We start from the raw sequence: 8,852 nt of genomic DNA on the forward strand, positions 1-8,852 counted from the left end.
TTATTTTTTTAAAATGAATAGTGATTGAAACTTTCCTGAAGCCTTTTTTTTAAACCTTAATTTACTTAATGATTGATCTTTAGGTTTTAAGGTTAATCTAACCTTAACCGAAAGGCTTCTGAACTTGCCTTTTGTAGTGTATTTTTTATTATTTTTAAATTTTATGTAGAAGGTTTATTTAAATCTCTTTTTTTTTTACCCTGCTGTTGTTAAACATTTCTTTCCATCTAAGAGTTTCACAGGTAATTGAATTAATTGATACTATGCTGTAGTTTAAGATAGTAACCTACCTTAAATGTCTTATTCTTTTACTTCTCTTCCTGAACTTGATGACAATCCTTAATGACAGCCCTTTATTTGACTCTTGTCAATAGTTTTAATTTAACTTCCTATTTGTCTTCTATCCTTGCAGTTTTACAGTGTAATTGTCTTTTGTTCTTAGATTTCTTTTTCTAATTTTTTTAATAGTTTTTATTTTTGAAACAGAGAGAGATAGAGCATGAGCGAGGAGGGGCAGAGAGAGAGGGAGACACGGAATCTGAAACAGGCTCCAGGCTCTGAGCTACTTGCACAGAACCTGACACAGGGCTCAAACCCACAAACCGTGAGATCATGACCTGAGCCGAAGTCGGACGCTTAACTGACTGAGCCACCCACGCGCCCCTAGAATTCTTTAATTTTACACAAGTGGAAACTTAAAGTGAGGAAAAGAGATCATAATTAAAATGTCACAAACAAAATGCCAAAAATAACCTAACAATAATTGACATATACGTCATTTTTCCTTACATATTTTGGCTGCAGTCTTTTCACTGTTATTTTCTTGGCTGTAATCTTTTGATCACCTCTTCACAGGCCATAATATTCCTTATTTCTTCCAGTATGGTTGATTAATATTTCTTTTTTACTACTGATGGTAGGGATGCATAAAATGCACCTCACCCACGGACATATACACTGTTTATAGTATTCCAACAGGATTATGTCTCACCAACACATAAATTCTGTATTCCATAATTCTCATCAAAAAGGAAAAAAAATACTGGTTTTATAATTTATTTTTCATTCTTGTTGTCAATCAAGATATTTTAATCCTTTGGCTTATTTGAATTTTCTGTCTTAACAGTGGTTTAAGTTTTAACTACTTTTTATAAATGGACTCCTTTCCTGTCAGTTTAAAAATAAAATCAGGCAGGGACACCTGGGTGGCTCATCAGTTGAGTGGCCAACTCTTGATTTGGGCTTAGGTCATGATCCCAGGGTCGTGAGGTCCAGCCTCACCCCCTCCCTACCCCAGCCCCCCCTCCCCCCTGCCTTCAGTCTCTGCATTGAGGGTGGAGCCTGTTTAAGACTCTCTCTCCCTCTCCTTCTGCCCCCCTCCCCAACTTGTGTTCATTGTCTCAAAATAAAATAAAAATATACTAAAATACCAGGCAGAAAAGGCTCTAAGCATTCTGTTTCTATGGACACAGTGATGAGCAGATTGACATACTCCCTCTGCTCACGGTGGCCCAAGTCTGGATGGGAAGAGGAGCTCTGAGCACGTAATTCAGGATGATCAGTGCCCAAAAAAGAGCGGGGTCCCTTAACATCTGCTGCCTTTTCTCCCTATGGGAAGGCGGGTCCAGCATTCCATCAGTCTGACTCCTTTCCAGACCAGTTGTGATATCAGGGACATTGCTGAAATCACTGGTTGTATTCTTTTTAAAGTTATCCAGGAATTCCCCCAGAAGGGATTGGACAGCAGACTCTTCTGGTCCCTTGAGAACAGGTCACTGTGTGACCAGGAAGAACACAAGTTTCCTTTGTGTCCAGTGGCCACGCAATCACAGTGAGCCCAACACTCCTCTCAGAAAATAGGGACTCCGTCTGCTTAAGATCAAGATCAGACACAGCTTCCCTATTTAAGGTCATGACTTCATTGCCCTTCCTTAGCCCTTCACCATATGCCAAGCCCTCAGGGAGAATGTCACTTCTAAGTATTCAGCTGAGATGCTGATTCTTGTCCACCTGCATGATCACTACAAACCCAAAGTCAAACACTCCTCCGNCATACTCCTGACAGGAGTAGAGTTCCATTTTGGCCAGGCACTGACAAGGACTGAGTCTTCTCACAGTTTTAGATATCTGATTATTGGAAAATTTTTCTGTAGATCTCTAATCGCTCTGTACACTTTAAGCCTTGCTTCTCTTCCATCATCCACCTACCTCTGGTCCAGAGCACCAGAGGAATTACTCATTTATTTTGCCCTAACACCTTCAACCTGTATTTTTGTTCCATAAGAGATCAACACAGAAAGTTGCCTATAGGAGTATTCCTGGAAGCCATGTCTTAATTATCCATAGAAATGACTGTAAACTACATAAATCTATCTCGCTGAACCAACATCAAATATATTCCCAACTCCCTGGGCCTCTCAAATTACTACAGCCACTCAATGGTCATTTGATCGAAGGGGAAGTGTATCTGGAGATATACATGCCATATATTCAAATATTTAAGTTATTAAAGTAATTGGTTTTTTAATATTTACTTATTTTTGAGAGACAGAGCATGAGCAGGGGAGGGGCAGAGAGAGGAGACACAGGATCTAAAGCAGGCTCCAGGCTCTGAGCTGTCAGCACAGAGCCCAACATGGGGCTCAAACTTACAAGCTATGAGATCACAACCTGAGCTAAAGTCAAACGCTTAACTGACAGAGCCACCCAGGTGCCCCTTAAACTAATAATTCTATGTGAAATATATCCTATCATCCTACTTGGACAAATGTTATCTTCATAACCAAGAACATGTGTTAAACCATGTTTTTTAAGTGCCAGTCATCAAAATAATTAAAATAATTAAATTATTGGGCATGTTGAAGTATTCTTTTGATTGGCCAGTATTGTTTGCATAAGTAATGAAATATATACAAAATTGGCATATAATATTATATATTTATTCCATAGAATTTATTTATGTTGACTTTCTTTCGACGAAATCTTAATGATGGTTTAAAACTTGTGTCAGTTGCTAGGGCTGTTGTAAGAAATTACCAGCAATTGGGGGGCTTAAAACAACAGAGATTTAGTCACCCACATTTCTAGAGACCAAAAGTCTAAAATCAAGGTGTGGGAAGGACTGAAGACTCTAAGGGAGAATCCAGTCTTTTCCTTTTCTTTTTCTGGTCCTATTAACATCAATAAACTAAAGAATTAAAAATATATGATGTAATTTTATTCCAAGTATATAAAGTTTGAATGTATTTTCATCAAAAATGTAAATTTTTAAGAAAATGTTTCTGTTTTTCTTCTAAAACATCTAAAATTATTTACTAAAACTAAAAGCAAAATACAAACTATAATCAATGACTATCAAAACTTTCATGCTGGTTAAAGAAAGCTAAACTTTTAAAATATCTGAAACATTTAATCCAATCTTTTATAAAAACAAAACTCAACAGTTCTAGTGTTTGATCTCATCCACTGGCTAATGTGAAGAATTGGTGACATATTACATCTCATTTGAATGGTACATCTGAGTTGTTTAAACTGTGAAATGTTTTCTAGCTACTGTCTCTATCTGTTGTAAATAAAATTCTATTTCATGACTAGTTCCAGAGCCAAAAATAGAACGCAAAGAGTAGCAAACAAAGGAATGAGCATCACTCACTGTGAAGAAAAGACGGTTACTTAATTACGCAAGAATCTGTTACATTCATGGCAAGAGAGAGATTTTAACAAGTTTTAATTGTCCTTTCTCTTACCTATTACCTTCTGCAACTCAAACCCTCCCTGTATTTTTAACTCATCAGGACATAGATACTATATAGAAATGCCTTTCTCTGGAGTCTAAACAGTCTAAACCAAGAGGGCAGCTGTTCAAGGTCACCTTGTGTCCTTGGATCTTGAGTGACAGGAACCCTCACTCATGTATTCTTTGAGTTAGTGTGTTTGTGATATATGGGTCCCTTTAGAGCTTCCCACCCAAGGGAGGAGGCCCTGTTATGTGATTCTAAGCATGTCTAAGAGTTCTTAAGTCGAGGGAGGGGTGGCACTCTCTAAATAGAGCTGGTTGGATCAAGCCTGGACTATTTGAGACAGAGTGGCATTGTTCCGGTATCTATTTATGTCTTCCTTGTACCCATATTGCATCTAGTGAAGTCTTGTTGAAAGCCTTATGCTGTTTTCACCTGAATGAAGACCGATGGAGGGAAGGGTCTTATTTAGCTTGCTATGTGTATAGAGTCAAATTCTAGGAGCCCCTAGGACAAAGCAGAACCTGAGAGGACATCACTGGGCTGCCTGGCTTCAGCCCCTACTAACCAGGGCAGTTTCCGAGGAAGGAAACTTATGGGATCTGCTTGCTTTTCATTAAGGAGGGGAGCTGCCTTGTTCTGTCCCATTTGGCTTCTCTTCCTACAAACATTCTCACCTCACCCGCATTCTTTCTGCTGCTTCTCCAATCTTTGCCTTTAGGGATTTTTTAGCACCTGTACTGCCCTAGGCTCTAGAGCTGTTTCTAGTATGTTTGCTAGGGAAGCTATTTTACTTATTTACCTACTTGCTCTGTCCTGCAGACCAGTCACACACTTGTCATCCACCGTTGTCCACCAGATGTGGAGAGCATGGAGCTTTGGGGGTCAGACTAGATTCAAATCGCAGTGTCATCTTGAGCAAGGTACTTACCTCTCAGTTTCCTTATTTGAAAAACTGGCTTAAGAATACTTGCTGTGAAGAGTTATCATAAGAGTTAAATGAGATATCCATTTAACTGTGTTTAACACCACGTCTGCTTTGTATTATAAGTCCAGTCCATGTTAATTTCTTCGTCACAGGGCACGGGCCCAGCTAGGTCTCTCTGAGGGTTCCTGGTCATTGTAGGGTTTTGTTCTGAAAGATACAACGCTTGGAAGGAGCGGAGGACCAGCAGGGGATGAGAAGAAAGAATTGCGTGTCAGGTGAAGGCTTTTGAATACTATTCTTGGGAGATAAGATTTTATGTTTTATACAATGGACGCTTTTTAAAAAAACAGTGTTGAGGTATGACTGGGTGTAACTGACATAGAAAAAGGTGCACATGTCTTAACTGAACAGTTTGTTTTTCCATATGTATATTCCCATGAAAACATTAGCACAATCAGATAGTGAATGTATCTGTTACTCCCCAATGTCCTTGCTCTGCTCAATAATCTCTCCGGGCTTCCTTCTCCATTTCCCCATCCCAGCAAACACTGGTTGGCCTTCTGTCACAGAGTACTTTGCACCTTCTAGATTTATACAAATGGGATCATATCATATATTATTTTTCCTGGCTTATTTTACTCAGCACAATTTGGCATTTGTGTATATTGTATGTATCTATAGTTTATTCATTTTTATAGCTGAACACAAGTCCAGTATAGCAACATAGCACACTTTGTTTATTCACTCATCTGTGCTTGGACATTTGGGTTGTATCCTGTTTTGGGCTATTACTAAAAATGCTGCCACACACATTCAGGAATTATTATTATTAAACATGAGATTTGTTAATGAATATGAAAAAGGATTGAAGGGTCATGAAATGCTGGTTACAATCCTGTCTCCTTTTTACTACTTAGATATGAGATAGGATTAGTTAAAACACGTAAGTGTAACAGTTTTGAAGCTACTTGGAGAAAGTTTCACTTACAACACAATTTAAGGTTCTAGGGTAAATATGGCATATTGAACATATGCTGTCTCTTCTTCAAACCCACTACATCTACAGTGAAGGAAACAATTAAGACATAACCCCCAGGGAAAGAGACCATGAGGCTAGGTGCCCCTATCTGGGAGTTAGTAACTGATGTAGCTGAGCAGAGAAAGCACGATCCTAAACATGCAATGGGAAAAACTAAGGCAAAGTTGCATCCAGTCTGAAGAATCCTCAAAAGCCTCAGCAACTGGGAGCACTATATACCGCTGGGACTCAAGATCATGGGGTGGGAAGAGGAGAGGCTAAAATGAGGAGGACTTGGGCAAAGTTGAGTCATTCATTTGGAACCCCGACCCACTCCTTCCCATTCACCCCGATTTTAGTGGTCTTTAGAGGGTCCGATATTCAGACTGGGTCTTGAATGCTGAGCCTCCTGGCTTTCTTGCTCTACTTGGCTCTGGAACTCTGGCAACCAGACCCTCACTTTCTAGGGAGGAGATTTATTTTTTAATTAATTAATTAATTAATTTTTAAAAGTGCTTTTATTTTTGAGAGAGACAGACAGAGTGCAAGCAGGGGAGGGTCAGAGAGAGGGAGACACAGAATCCGAAGCAGGCTCCAGGCTCTGAGCTGTCAGCATAGAGCCTGATAGAACTCGTGAACCATGAGATCGTGACCTGAACCAGAGTTGGACACTTAACCGACTGAGCCACTCAGGCACCCGTAAAACACATTTTTTAAAAACATAGATAGTTCTTATTTTCCTAAGTGAAATTCAGAGAAATGTGTTGACTTGCAAAAAGCTTGAGGTCTGAGGATTCCACTTCTCTTCTGGTCTTCCATGCCACATATTTAGGATGCTTAAGCAAACCTGAGGAAGAAGGGAAGAACTCAGAAACCATGAGATTGTGACCTGAGCCGAAGTCAGGTGCTTAACTGACTGAGCCACCCAGATGCCCTTCAAAGGGGGAGATTTAAAGAGTCTCCGAGAGGGGCACCTGGGTGGCTTATTCAGATAAGCAATGAGCAACCGATTTGGGCTCAGGTCATGATCTGTCTGTTGGAGGGATGGAGCTCTGCCTCCAGCTCTGTGCTGACAACATGGAGCCTGCTTGAGATTCTCTCTCTCTGCCCCCCTTCCCAACCCTTCTCTCTAAATAAATAAACAAATAAACTAAAAAAAAAAAGGGTCTCTGAGAAATCGGACCAGCTCAAGAAAAAGAACTTAATAGATGGTGACATCAGGGTTCCCAGCAGCCCGCCCAGGCAAGGCATGCCACTGATGCCAAAGTGGACCTACCCTACCCATTAGCTCAGTATCTACTCCATATATATTTTTTTCCAACTGAGACCATATTTTTTTTTCTTCCACATTTTTATTCCTGGAGTCATTTTGCTTAAAGAGAGATTAATATAGTTAATTACTGGGGCGCCTGGGTGGCTTAGTCGGTTAAGCGTCCGACTTGCGCTTAGGTCATGATCTCGCGGTTCGAGCCCCGCGTCGGGCTCTGTGCTGACTACCAGCTCGGAGCCTGGAGCCAATTTCGGAGTCTGTGTCTCCCTCTCTCTCTGACCCTCCCCTGCTGTCTCTCTCTTTCTCCTAGAAATAAAAAAAAATGTTAAAAAAATATAGTTAATTACTATCATTGTCAAGCATATCTCATTTAAGGATTTCTAAAAAAGTTTATTTTGAGAGAAACAGAGACAGGGTGAGTGGGGGAGGGGGAGAGAGAGAGAGAGGAGAGAGAGACAGAGAGAGAGAGAGACAGAGAATTCCAAGCAGGCTCCACATGCTCAGTGCAGAGCCTGCCATGGGGCCAGAACCCATGAAACCTTGAGATCATGATCTGAGCNCCTTGAATTCTAAAGAACGCACCAAGTTCACTGTGTGCGACAATGGGCTCTGCAGGCACATACGGCGCTTGGTGTAGTGGTATTTCCACTGTCGAACGGTTTAGACAGTGCTGGATTTTGTGCTTAACAAACAAACAAAACAGGTTTGGTCACACTGATTAAACATTTCCCGCACAAAGAACTTTTAATTGCTTCTCAAGGAGAAGACCTAGGGCTTAGCTTCCTTTGGCTTCTTGCAGCAGCTGAGCACCACTCTCTCCACGAGCAGCTCTTTCAGAGATCTCTTGCAGCTTTATCCCTGACTTCTTGGCTGCAGGGTCAGGACTGCCCTAGATCGTGCAAGGCATTCTCAGAGGGCAGGCGTCAGGCCCGCTGGGGAAGCGTCCCGCCCCGCTGACGCCTGGCTCTTTGAGCCTCCGTTTCGGCCCAGGACGGCGGCTACGAAGGAGGAAGGACAAGAAAGGACTTGCGAGTGGGGCGCCAGCTCCGTGCTCAGCGGCAGGCACTCAGGGGCGACAGGTTTTGGGCGTCAGTCTTTCCTCCACGAACTTCCCTTGCACCAGCCGCCGGACCACATGCCCCGCTGGGTCATGATTTAGTGGCAGCCTCAAAACCAGATACTTTCCTTGCACCTTATTAAGTTTGTTGTATTTGTTTGGGTATATATGTATTTATGTGTGTAATCTCTACACCGGATATGGGGCTTGAACTCACGTCACGACCCCTAGATCGAGGGGCAGCCTCCTCGGACTCAACCAGCCAGGCGCCCGGATACTTTCCTCCACGTTCATTCATTCTTTTTTTAATTTTTTTTTAATTTTTTAAAATTTTTTATTTTTTTAAATCTTTTTATTTCTAGGAGAGAGAGAGAGAGACAGCATGAGCAGGGGAGGGTCAGAGAGAGAGGGAGTCACAGACTGAAACAGGCTCCAGGCTCCGTGGCAGTCAGCACAGAGCCCGACACGGGGCTCGAACCCACGAACCGCGAGATCATGACCTAAGCGAAAGTCGGACGCTTAGCCGACTAAGCCACCCAGGCGCCCCCACTTTCATTCATTCTAAGAATAAAGACCTAGTCTCTGCGGACGAGGTTCTTAACTCGGGGTTCGCGGACTCCACTTCAGAGGATCTCTAATTTACCGAATGGTGCCCAAATGCTGACAGCAAGGGCCCGCGTGCATTTTGCCGGAAGGACCTGCGTCAGGTGGTCAGGAGGGTTCCGATCCCAAAAGGTTTAGGAATCAAGCCTTAGACGTTTCCTCTCCGCAGACCAAGACCGCAGCTTCAAGCCTCATTTCAATCCCAGTCCTGGGTGGCCGGTGCAAGAGGACTCCACGCC

This window comes from Crocuta crocuta, unplaced genomic scaffold (genome assembly GCF_008692635.1).
Source record: "Crocuta crocuta isolate KB4526 unplaced genomic scaffold, BGI_CrCroc_1.0 scaffold363, whole genome shotgun sequence".
NCBI classification, from domain to species: Eukaryota; Metazoa; Chordata; class Mammalia; order Carnivora; family Hyaenidae; genus Crocuta; species Crocuta crocuta.